Source organism: Oryctolagus cuniculus, chromosome 1 (genome assembly GCF_051225735.1).
Source record: "Oryctolagus cuniculus isolate XC-2025 breed Fujian yellow rabbit chromosome 1, ASM5122573v1, whole genome shotgun sequence".
Classification (NCBI taxonomy): Eukaryota; Metazoa; Chordata; class Mammalia; order Lagomorpha; family Leporidae; genus Oryctolagus; species Oryctolagus cuniculus.
The window spans coordinates 161,850,895-161,863,216 of record NC_142867.1 but is presented as its reverse complement, the minus strand read 5'-3'; the positions used below and the strand labels follow the sequence as shown (position 1 = coordinate 161,863,216).

Genomic DNA, 12,322 nt, shown 5'->3' with positions numbered 1-12,322 from the left:
CCCTCAGTTGCTCCCAGTCGTTGGAGGGGAGCTCCTCCATACTTTGATTAAAAGGGTCCTGATCTCTTAATCCTTTTAGGGTAATTTCCCCCTAAAACAGAAAAGAGTAATGTGTGTGGGGGCGTGGGATTTGGCAGTGAACCAGTTCTTCTTCTTTCCTTTGTCCTGCCTTTTTTTTTTTTTTTTAAGATTTATTTATTTATTTGAAAGAGTTACACAGAGAAAAGAGAGGCAAAGAGAAAGAGAGAGGTCTTCCATCCAGTGGTTCATTCTCCAATTGGCTGCAACAGCCGGAGCTGTGCTGATCTGAAGCAGGAGCCAGGAGCTTCCTCTGGGTTTCCCACGTGGATGCTGGGGCCCAAGGACTTGGGCCATCTTCCACTGCTTTCCCCAGGCCATAATAGAAAGCTGGATCAGAAGTGGAACAGCAGGGTCTTGAACTGGCGCCGATATGGGATGCCGGCGCTTCAGGCCAGGGCGTTAACCCACCTCGCCACAGTGCCAGCCCCTGTCCTGCTTGTAAGAAGGCATTTCTTCAAGGCTCTCCCTCAGTGACTCTCCCTTCACTGTGGACCAGATCAGCATTAGTGGCTGAGGAAGCCGAGTGTTGGCAAGAAGGACTGCAGTAGGGAGAGTCTTGGGAATCGGGAAATCTCTGGGGTTGGTTGTTGGAGATGGTGAAGTGGGGACTCCTGCTCTGATTCTTGTTTTGAATCTTTCCCATTGTCTGATCTCGATATTGTCATCTGGGGTCACTTCTGATTACTACATAGGTGTCTGCTGCATTGAATATTTTTGCTCATTATTCAACCACTGGCCATCATTCCTGACTTAAGAGAAGTATTGGTAACAGATCTCTTTCGTCTTTCTTCCAGATGAAGCCATAGGCATTTGATAGGAGAGCATCACCAAAGCATGTTGCCAAACATACAGCTACAAATTAAATCCCTGCACACATGCACACACATACCCTAGAGGTCCACGGAGCAGCACTAGCATAGCATAGCAAAGGCTCTGAGAAGTCCTGAAATCTTCCCTCCTAGTAAAACGCATAGTAAATGACATTTCTTTTAGTAGAAGCTGCTAAAAAAAATTCTCTGTCCTTTCTCACAAATCTGTGTTGTATACAGATTTGCCTTAAAAATATTTCTAGAACCAGTGTTTTGTTTTTTGATAGAATGTGTTTCCTTTGTTTTAACTGTCTTTGGTTGATGAGACCTTATTCCAGATCTGGTTCAGGACCTGATCCCTCCCGTTCGTATTCAATGCCTTGGTGTGTCCCTGCAAAATCTCCTTCCCAGAAAGATTCTGGATCCCTTATACCTAGAGAGCTGATCTACAGCTTTTCTTTGCTTCTCTTCTACCCTGCTACTCCATTGCCTTTATTTTTAAAAATATTTATTTATTTATTTGAAAGTCAGAGTTACATAGAGAGAGGAGAGGCAGAGAGAGAGAGAGAGATCGGTCGGTCGGTTGGTCTTCCATTCACTGGTTCACTCCCCAGATGGCCGAAACGGCCGGAGCTGTGCTGATCTGAAGCCAGGAGCCAGGAGCTTCTTCCAGGTCTCCCAGGTGGGTGCATCTTCTACTGCTTTTTTTCCCAGACCATAGCAGAAAGCTGGATTGGAAGTGGAGCAGCCGGGTCTTGAAACTTAGCCCATACGGGATGCCAGTGCTTCAGGCTAGGGCGTTAACCCTCTGTGCTATAGCACCAGCCCCTCCATTGCCTTTATTTTGCATTGGATTCCTCAGTGGGAAAAGCAGTTCTGTGTGCAATGCCCTAGTAGTTCCATGTCCACCATTAGCCTCCTACCCACCATCACCTCAGCTTCACGTTAGGGCAATAAGAGAGGAAGACACAGTGGAACAAAATGCAAGAAGGCACTTCCCCATTGCACCCTACTTGATTGGCTCCAATCCTGGCTCTGACCTATTTGCATCTTGATACTATCTTTGCAGTCTTACAACAACCTTTTCTCCCTCCCTCCCCAGTTGGTCTTAAAGTGGGCCAGTTTCTAAATGGACCCTCAATGATCCCTCCCTCCTGGTATCAATGTCCTTAATTAAGTGATGCCCTGTCTCCGAGTGTGGCCTGGACTTAGTGACTTTATTCCAAACCATAGGATAAGGCGAGAGTGATAAGATATCCCCTGCATGGCTGGTTTATGAAAAGTTATGACTTCCATCTTGCCGGCAGACTGTCTCTCTTGTCCTTTGGCTCGTCTCTTTTTAAGATGGAAGCTACCTTATTAGAGGGACCTGTGTGGGCAGGGACTTCTAGCCAAGAGTCAGTGAAGAACCAAGGCCCCTAGTCAGTTAACCCATTTGGAACTGCATCCTGCCAACGACCGTGTGAACATGGAATCCAACCCTGGTCCAGCTGCGACTTGAGATGACTCTACCCACAGGTGACACTTTGATTGACAGACCCAGATAGAAGACCCAGCTAAGTTGTGTCTACATTCCTGACGCACAGAAACTGGGAGATAATAAACATGCATTTTTTAAGAGATGTATATATTTAGTTGAAAGGCAGAGAGGGAGAGGCAGAGGCAGAGAGAGAAGTCTTCCTTCCACTGGTTCACTCCCCAAATGGCCAAAATGGTCAGGGCTGGACAAGACTGAAGCCAGGAGCCAGGAGCTTCATCTGGGTCTCCCACATGGATGCAGGGACACAAGCACTTGGGCCATCTTCTACTGCTTTCCCAGACACACTAGCAGGGAGCTGGACTGGAAGTGTAGCAGCTGGGACTCGAACTGGCGCCATACGGGGTGCTGGCACTACAGGCAGCAGCTTAACTCACTACACCACAGCACAGGCTGTGTTTTAATCTGCTAAGTTTTGTAGCAACTTGTTAGGCCATAACAAAGAATTTTAAAAGCTCCATTAGAACTTGGACATCAAAGGAGACTGTCAGTGTTAAGTGTTTATAACTGTACCTGGCATAGAGAAGGTGCCCTATCGGAATCAGCTCTAATCGTCCCCACCATTATTGTTATTGTCACTAATGCTGCAATTCCAAAAAGTTGCAAAAGACCCAGGTTTCCCAGTGGAAAGGTCTGTGCTAGTAATTGCCTCTCATGAACAGGTGCATGAGATAGCCCAGAGCTACAGTGAAGTTACAGATTAAGGAGGGACAGGACCCTCATGAGAACCGCACACACATAGGGTTGGGTTTCTTTGAAGTCAGAATGGAGGGATGAATTAGACTGAGGATTATGACCAATCAGACAGAGTTCTTGTGATCACGTGATCACAAGAACGTGTATGCAAACAAGTGTCTCTATATTTTCCTCCTTCCAGTACTGCTGTGGTTTGAGCAGGCCTTGACTCCCCAGCTCATGCAGACATTAAAACTCCTAAGTCACGGCTTGGAGGTGCTGGGAGAGTAGAGTGCTAGATCCCGTCACGGTGTTCGGGCAGTAATCCTGGCGGGAGGGCTCCAGTGTAAGGGGGCATCCCTGGAAGGCGCTCGTGTGAGAGGGTTGCTCATGCAAGCTTGAGTGGGCCCGGCCATTCTCTTCCTGCTGCCTGGCTTGCCGTGTGATTGTCCTGCTGCACGTCTCCACTGTCGCTGCGCACAGCCTCAGCAGATGCTACACCAGCAAGGACTGCTCCAGTGCGGGCTGCGGATCTCCAGTGCCGTGAGCGAAATGTACTTCCTTCCTGATGAGCAGCTTCTCTCGGGCTTTTGTTCTGGTAACGGAAGGCTGACAGACACAGGTACCAATAAAGGACGCCGCAGATTCGCCAACCATGTCCTTGCACCTGGAAGAGGCTCCCGTCGTTCGGCAGAAGTGTTTTGTTGGTGGTGCTGGTGCCTTTTGATGAGAAATTGGGTAGGAAAATGGAAAATCCTGAAAGTGGCAGGATGGAGGGATTCAGTTCCTTCCCATAAAATTTATATAAAATAAAGAGGACTTTCATATCTAAGGATCAGCGTATCTAGGAGCTTATTTGGGATGAGATGGGTCACTGATGGGAAAGGTATAGGCAAATCTGAATAACATGGGTAAACTAAATGGGAAATGGGAAAATGTGGAAAATAAAATATCACTGAGAATCACACATCTCCTTCATGGTGATTAAGAAATATGACAAAGGGCCAGAGATGTGGCATAGCAGGTTAAGCTTCCTCCTGCAGTGCCGGCAATCCATATGGGTGTCAGTTCAAGTCCTGGCTGTTCCACTTCTGATCCAGCTCTCTGCTAATGGCCTGGGAAAGCAGTAGAGGATGGCCCAAATACTTAGGTCCCTGTCACCCACGTGGGAGGCCCTGAAGAAGTTCCTAGCTCCTGGCTTTGGAATGGCCCCAATCTGGCCATTGCAGCCATTTGGGGAATGAACCAACAGCTGGAAAACCTCCCTCTCTTTTTTTGTGACTCTGCCTCTCAAATAAATAGATACATCTTAAAAAAAAAATGAAACTGAAGTTTAGCATATTTATGCTTATTATCATTAAATGTAAGTTATTCAATAATAATTGCAATTGTTTTTGCCGTGTCTCAGCCTCCACTCTGGATCATTGCCCTGTAAGCCTCAGAAATGGCCAAGGATGAGGACACCCAGCGACTTGTGGTTTGAAAGACTCCTACACTTTGTGGTTTCCCTGATGGCTGTGCTGTGGTGTGCCCTCTCTTTCCACAATTAACAAGCAGTAAACACATTTTTTGAAGAAAAAAAGAAATACAAGGGCTTCTTTGGCGGTAGTGGGGGGAGGGGAGAGGAAAGCTGTGCGACTCAGTGAGAACCAAGGCAAAGTCCCGTCAGTCCTGCTCCCGTCCTCTCCACACGCAGTCCCCCAAGGGAACGATGCCTCCCCGCCAACAGCAAGCAGGAGTGTCTGCCGTGGCAGTAAAGAGCGACACGCTGTTTGGGCATCGGCCCAACTATTTCAAAGCGTGCTCACTCTCTCAACACCGGTCCTTGGAGCATGACAGACGCGTGAGCTCTGTTCTGAACGCTGAGTGCAGCCGGACTCCAGGCACCGTTTGGAGCAGTCCATTCACGTCAGGGCCCCCCGGAACCTCGCCCTTCTCCAGACTGCCCTGTGCAAAACGTGAACCCCTGGGAGCTCCTCGGAGCCCTACGTGCTCCGGTTTCGGTTTGCTGAGCATAGGGGCCAGAAAACAGGAAGAGCAAATGTCTCTGACCAAGAACTCCCTGGGGACTTTGGAAGGAAGCTGGTGATGTGGAGAAGCCCAGGCATAGGCAGGGCACAGGGCCAGGAGCTGAGGCAGACTGGCCGGGTCCCAGGAGGAAGCGAGGCCTGCAGAGAGGTGAGGAAGGTGAGTATCTGCGTAAGAGGAGATGCCAGCGCCGTCTGCTTTTCGGGTGGTGATTACTGAGTGATTGCTGGCTTAGCCTTTCACACTTGTGGGTTCGCTGAACCCTGGCCACTTCCTCCTTCTCCTTGTTTTCTTTGCGTTTGAACTTTTACTCCCACTCACCCTGCTGCTCCCCAACCCAGGAGAAGGTTTAAATGAAGGGATTTTTTTTTAGGGTTGGCAAAGGACAAATAGCCTCTCAGAAAATGCATGGTTAGGTGAGATAAACTGGCTCTGGAGCAGCCTGTGAGTTCCCTCTCTCCCTGCACTGACCCCAGCTCTGGCACGGAGAACTCCAAGCAAGGCCAAAGCTGGGGGGCTTGGGAGACCCTCACCTCTAGGCACCACCTGCTGGGGGAAGCATGCCAAAAAGCGTAGTAATGAAGCTAAGACATGTTCTGGAGCAATGTTTTCACAAACCACACTGGTTCATGAGCCAGCTCTCTTTGCATTAATAGTTTTGGTGAGGAAATTGAGTACGTTGGTCAAAAAAACAAGACAAATTCTGTTCGATAGTGTGTAGCTTCCAGTTTAATCTACAGATAACCCAGGACCACTCATTTCTTTGGGGATCCTTGGAAAATTGAAAGAACACACTTGCATGGCCACTTTGGGTTGGAGCAAAAGCCTCAAGCCAAGGCAGAATTTGACTGCCTCAGTTTACCCCAAATGAAATTCGGCTATTTACCTCCTACCTCTCAGATTACTCTTCAATAGCTTAAATGATTGCAAAAATATGTGTTCCTCCAAAATTTGATAGGATTCCCTCATAAAACCCCTAGGTCCAAGATCTTTTATTTTTTTTTCTTGCATTTTTGCATAGTATCGTAGTGCCAGATGCTATGTGTAGAACAGTAGAGCCAGAGATAAATAGTGGTATCAGCATCACGCCTTGCTGGTGTTCACCTCTCAGTGTAGGGAGCTGAGTGACTCTGGTCAAGATTGAAGCTGCTTTTGGATTTGCTGTTACGGTCACTATGCTTACCTCCAGTGTTCTATGGGCTTCAATTCCTTTTGGTTAACTGGTGCTTGGGGGAGGGCTGGCTTGTTGGAGGGCTTTGCTTCCTATTCCCCTTCCACTTCACTGATGCCTGTACCACATAGTACACTTAACACTCCTGCCCATGCCCTCAACAGTACAGCAATTGCTTGGGGCTTGCTGACTTGGTGACAGGGCAGGAGGTTCTCTGTTGTCCTGGTCCATGTCAGTCTCAGGCCAGCCCTGTGATCCTGGGTCTTGGGGTGGGGGGACTTCTCAGTGAGCCCACCCTTTCTCCAGTAATGGCTGCAGTTAAGTGTCTGGCTTCAGGAGGAGCTCTGGGCCCTCCCCTAAAACATGCGGGGCCTTCAGTTCCCCTTGCTCCAGCCGCGTGGACTTTGCTGCTCTTCTGGCCACCCTAAGCGAGTCTGGGTGGCTCTGATGCTTTCCTGTAGCAGCTCGGTGGAGGTGCGTGGGGACACGCTCCAGTGCGTGCAAGCTCCCCTTGCGCCTGTGCGCCATTCGTCCACATGGGCGTCTGACAATGCATTAGAAGCGTTAGCTGAACTCTTCCGCAGGTCTGCAGGACACTCATGCTCTTCTTCCCAGGCCTGCCCAGGTGAGCCGGGGCTTGTGTCCCAGCCGCCCTCGGGAGGGGAGCCCCTGTCCTTCCTTAGATTTCAGGCGCTCTGCTTGGGATTTCTGGTGGAGCTGAGAACAGTTATGATTGTGTTGTCCATGTGGCATTTTCTTGTCTTCAGGGTGAGAGCAGTACTCTTTCCGGTTTCCTGCATCCAAGACAGAAGTGGGACATGCTTGGCACCAGTTCTTAAAACATATTTATTTTTATGTATTTGAAAGAGTTACAGGCAGCAGGGGTTATCTTCCATCTGCTGATTCATTCTCCAAATGGCCAGCTCTGGGCCAGGCTGAAACTGGGAGCCAGGAGCTTCATCCTGGTCTCCCACACAGGTGCAGGGGCCCAAGCACCTAGACCATCAGCAGGGAGCTGGAGAGGAAGTGGAGCAGCCAGGACTTGAACTGACCCCATATGGGATACCAATGCCAAAGGCAGGGGCTACACCGCAGTGCCAGCCCCTTGGAACCATCTTTTAAATGGGTAAATTTTGATCACTTTAAAAATATTATTCTAGGGATTTTAAGGTTACCTTTTGTTTATTAACCAATTTTTTAAAATTTATAATTCCCTAGAAAGCATTCTATTTAATTGCCTAAAGATTTTGTGTGTATATTATATATATACTGTATTTTTTTTCACTTATAACTTAAATCTCCTATGATTCTATAGATATATTAGTTTTTTACATTACCATTGCATTTACTTTTTTAACTTGATGAGATTAGCCAAAGCTTTTTTATTTGTTTGTATTTCTAAAGTTATTTGCACAGGAGCCAGCACTGTGGAGTAGCAGGTTAAGCCTCTGCCTGCAGTGCCAGCATCCCATGTGGGTGCCAGTTGGAGCCTCAGCTGCTCTACTTCCCATCCAGCTCCCTGCTAATGCACCTGGGAAGGCAGTAGAAGATGGCCCGTGGAGCTTGGGCCCCTGCACCTCCCAGGAAGACCAGGAAGAAGCTCCTGGCTCCTGGCTTCAGATCGGCCCAGCTTCAGCCATTGCAGCCATCTGGGGAGTGAACCAGCGGATGGAAAACTGACATACTCTCCCTCCCCCCGCCACCTCCCAGTAACGCTGCCTTTCAAATAAATAAATCAATCTTTTTTTTTTTTTTAAAGAGACTTGTGCATGTATTGTTATTTCCCAAGAGTCAGTATTTCACTTTATTAGTCACACTTTTTTTTTTTTTTTTTTTTTTTTTAAGTTCAGAGAGGAGCCAGGATTTGGCCCAGCAGTTAAGCTGCTGCTGACATCACAGCTCAGGGTGCCTGAGTCTGAATCTCAGCCTGGCTCCTGATTCCAGCGTCCTGCTGGTGCAGACCCTGGGAGAGGCAGCACTGATGGCTCAGGGAGCTGGGTTCCTGCCACTCCTAGAGGGGGCCGGGATTGGGTTCCCCGCTCCTGGCTTTAGTCAGGACCTGGCCATTGCAGACATTCGGGGAGTAACCAATAGAGAGAGCTCCTCCCTATCTGTCCTCTGACTCCAAAAAGAATAAGAAATTTTTTTTTTAAATTTTTTTGACAGGCAGAGTGGACAGTGAGAGAGAGAGACAGAGAGAAAGGTCTTCCTTTGCCGTTGGTTCACCCTCCAATGGCCACCGTGGCTGGCGCGCTGCGGCCTGCGCACCACGCTGATCCGATGGCAGGAGCCAGGAGCCAGGTGCTTTTCCTGGTCTCCCATGGGGTGCAGAGCCCAAGCACCTGGGCCATCCTCCACTGCACTCCCTGGCCACAGCAGAGAGCTGGCCTGGAAGAGGGGCAACCAGGACAGAATCCGGCGCCCCGACCGGGACTAGAACCCGGTGTGCCGGCGCCGCTAGGCGGAGGATTAGCCTAGTGAGCCGCGGTGCTGGCCAAGAAAATTTTAAAAGAACTTTATTTCATGTTTATATTTTATAATTTTCTGGTTTTATCGTTGATGATTCCTTTAGTTTGAAAGATTTTGTCTTGGTCATTCTTTTGGTACTATCTGCAGTAAATCAGGCCTGTTTTATAGTTTTGTTTCATTAGTCTTATATTTCATCAATTTTTGCTTTTATCTTCAGTAAGTTCTTTAGTCTTCTTTTGATGATTTTTTTGGGTCATTCTTTTTGCAGTGTCTTCTGTGACGTGCATAATTTATTTCTTTTTTTTTTACAAATATAATTAGGGCTACACATTTTCTACTGTGTGTCACTTTGACCCAAATCTTGAATGTCTTTACAGTGTTCTCTTTGTCTTTCATTTCCAAATAATAAGAAATTTCACATGATACTATAATAAGAAAAATATATAAACATACAAAATGATAGAAAAACAAATACAAACAACCCATAAACAACACAGAGATGCTCAACCTTACTTACAAGAAGGGAAACACTGAAATACAGCTTCTTACCCATCAGACGGGCAGAAACTTCAGAAGTTTGACAACATTCTGTGTTGGCAAGCTTATAGGGAAAATGCAGTCATGTTGCTGGTAGAAACACATCATCTGGGGCCGGCGCTGTGGCGCAGCAGGTTAATGCCCCGGCCTGAAACGCCAGAATCCCATATGGGCACCAGTTCGAGACCCAGCTACTCCACTTCCAATCCAGCTCTCTGCTATGGCCTGGGAAAGTAGTAGAACATGGCCCAAGTCCTTGGGCTCCTGCACACACATGGGAGACCTGGAAGAAGCTCCTGGCTTCAGGTCAGCACAGCTCCAGCGGTTGCGGCCAATTGGGGAGTGAGCCATTGGATGGAAGATCTCTCTCTCTCTCTCTCTCTCTAGTCTCTCTGTGTAACTCTGACTTCCAAATAAATAAATAAAAATTAAAAAAAAAAAAAAGAAAGAAGCACAGCATCTAACAAAATGAAGCTTGTGTTTTCTCCCTGCCCTGGAAGTCACACTTCTGGAAATCTGTCCCAAAGACATATTGGAAAAATGCAAAATTATGAACGAGCAGTTCTTCTCACTGCCACAGCACTGTTTGTGGTTATGTAAGACTGGAAAGATTCAAGTGACCACACAGAAGGGACCAGATGAATAGCTGAGGTTCACCCACAGAACAAAAGGCCTTGCAGTTGTGCAAAGGAATGAGGACTGGCTCTGTGTTAAGACAGAATGAGTGTTGGGATTTGCTGATCAGAAGTAAACAATGTTTATAGAGTGAAAAAAGGAGGGAACAGACATTTATATGCATATCTGCATATGCAAGGAAGTTTCATGAAAATGTGTGTTAGGAAGAATGTACAGATCTCACAATTTTTTTTGCATCAAAATAAACATCCTTTAATGCCATTTTTCATAAACTTTTTTGAAGTATCTAGATCCAAAAATAAATAATGAAAACATCGAGCAAATAGGGAATGTAGGTGTTGACATTTTCCTCTTGTTAAAACCCTAGAAATGGGGCCGATGCTGCGGTGCAGCGGGTTAAGCCACCATCTGCAGTGCCGGCATCCCCTATGGGCACCAGTTGGGAGTCCCAACTGCTCCACTGCCAATCCAGCTCCCTGCTAATGCGCCTGGGAAAGATGGCCCAAGTCCTTGGGCCCCTGCCACTCACGTGGGAGACCCAGATGTTGCTCCAGCCTCCTGGCTTCAACCTGGCTCAGCCCTGGCCTTTGCAGCCATTTGGGAAGTGAACCAGCAGATGGAAAAATCTCTCTCTCTCTGTGTCTCCCTCTCTGTGTGTAATTCTGACTTTCAGATAAATAAATAAGTATTTTAAAAAAGCCCTAGAGACAAGAACATATCTTTGGAACAGAGTGTTTTGTTTTGAGCACATTTCACAGTATGCACGAAGTGTTTCTGAGGGGATAGTTTCTAAGCTGCAGGGGGACTAGGGGGTGGGGAGACGTTGTTGATGCAGCAGGTTGCTATTTACCGCTTTGACCGCTTCAGAAGGCTGAGTCACCCTCTATTTATGCCGAGGGACTGCAGTTCCCTCTCCCCACAGCCGGGAGCGCAACCAAGTCATGAAAATGCCGTGACAGTAACCAGAAACTATCACGGGACTGGGACGTTAGACTGTTAGGAGCCGTTATTTAAGCCTGTTGGGAGGAATAGTTCGCTGTACTTCAACAAGTGATGGAAATCAAAATAAGAAGGTAAAACACAACGTCATACTCATGCAGCAGATTTATCATTAAGCTCGAGGTTTTTAAAAAAAATTTATAACTGTAATTCAGAGCCGCAAAAGCCGATTCCCATTTCCTCCACAAAACAATCAAGTCTTGGGTCGCTTTTTCTCTTTTCTTTCTTTAGGTGTCTTTGAAAAGGGAGTCATTGCAGTATAGCAAGGGGGGATTGAATAATTCATTACATTTTTTCTTTCTCTGAATAAAAAAATGGAATTGAGACATAAATTATTAGCTCTTCATATCCAAGCTTAAATCCACAGATTTAAAAAAAATCACAAGGGGCCCATGTTTGTTTATTTGTTGAAAGATACCACGAAGAAGGATGGAAGCATCAAACTGATGCTGATCTACAGGGGAAGTAGCTATGAAGAGCCGAGTCTACACTGGAATTTGGGGCATGTATTTGGCGTACAACTAAGACACCAGTCGGGACACCCACACTCCAGACTGGAGTCCCTGGGTTCGAGTCCCAGAGACGCTGCTCCCATTTCTAGCTTCCTCCTAATGGGCACCCTGGGAAGCATTGAGTGATGGCTCAAGTACTTGGAAACTTGACGCCCACAGGGAGACCTGGCTCAAGTTCCCAGCTCTCACTTTCAGCCTGCCCTGTACAAGTATTTGGGAAAAGAACCATCAGATGGAGCACTTACACCTGTCTGACTGTCCATCTCTCAGCCTTTCAAATAATTAAATACATCACATTTTAAAAATAAAAAATGAAATAGGTACTATTTCTTAGTTTTCACATGGTCTGATGTGAAAAATGCATTTAAACAACCGTAACAATAACACGTGCCAAACACTGCTGCCAGGCAGTTTGCATTTGTCACCTGTAATTCTTGCAATGATGTTGCAAGGTGAATGTTACACGCTCCCTGCAAGACTGAAGCAGGGTGGGTTGTGACCTCTTCAAGGTCATTTGGAGTCACGTGTAACCCACACCTGACTGTGTCTCCACCCTCCACTGTGCAGCCTACATCACAGCATTCTGACAGCTGAGTTTAGGTGGCAATTTCATTTAATAAATCTAATTGCTGCTGCTTATGGATTTTTTAAAGGCTCACAAAATTTATTGAACACCTATCATATACAAGGGTATCAGTCAAGACAGACAAGGATCTGCTTTGTAGCAAACAACCCCAGATCTCAGTGACCTTAAATGATCGTTCATTCACAGTATCCATCACAGGCCAGCTGGGACTCTGCTATGAAGAGATATTATCAGGGCCAGTGCTGTGGCGCAGTAGGTTAATCCTCCACCTGCAGTGCCGGC

General features: G+C 47.0%; 1 long non-coding RNA gene across 3 annotated transcripts in view; it reads left to right on the top strand.

Annotated features, from left to right (window-relative positions):
- The first annotated feature begins 4,776 nt into the window (after nt 1–4,776).
- Nucleotides 4,777–12,322, top strand: part of LOC103348213 (uncharacterized) — a 65,132-nt gene continuing 57,586 nt past the window's right edge. Inside the window, exon 1 of one of the 3 annotated variants that reach the window (XR_016237134.1) lies at nt 4,777–5,289. This is a non-coding gene — a long non-coding RNA (uncharacterized LOC103348213). The remainder of the gene's footprint in view (nt 5,290–12,322) is intronic. The other 2 variants (XR_016237140.1, XR_016237154.1) reach the window with 2 other exon arrangements.